Source organism: Arachis duranensis, chromosome 9 (assembly GCF_000817695.3).
Source record: "Arachis duranensis cultivar V14167 chromosome 9, aradu.V14167.gnm2.J7QH, whole genome shotgun sequence".
In the NCBI taxonomy this organism is placed as follows: Eukaryota; Viridiplantae; Streptophyta; class Magnoliopsida; order Fabales; family Fabaceae; genus Arachis; species Arachis duranensis.
The window spans coordinates 76,822,672-76,823,101 of record NC_029780.3 but is presented as its reverse complement, the minus strand read 5'-3'; positions in this window follow the sequence as shown (position 1 = coordinate 76,823,101).

Below are 430 nucleotides of genomic sequence, written 5' to 3'. Positions count from 1 at the left end.
TTTTTATTAGTTTTTAGTTAAAATTCACTTTTCTAGACTTTACTATGAGTTTTTGTGTTTTTCTGTGATTTCAGGTATTTTCTGGCTGAAATTGAGGGACCTGAGCAAAAATCTTATTCAGAGACTGAAAAGGACTGCAGATGCTGTTGGATTCTGACCTTCCTGCACTTGAAGTGGATTTTCTGGAGCTGCAGAAGCCCAATTGGCGCGCTCTCAACGGCGTTGGAAAGTAGACATCCTGGGCTTTCCAGCAATATATAATAGTCCATACTTTGCCCAGGATTTGATGGCCCAAACCGGCGTTCAAAGTCACCCTCAGGAATCCCAGCGTTAAACGCTGGAACTGGCATCCAAATGGGAGTTAAACGCCCAAACTAGCACCAAAGCTGGCGTTTAACTCCAAGAAGAGTCTCTACACGAAAATGCTTCA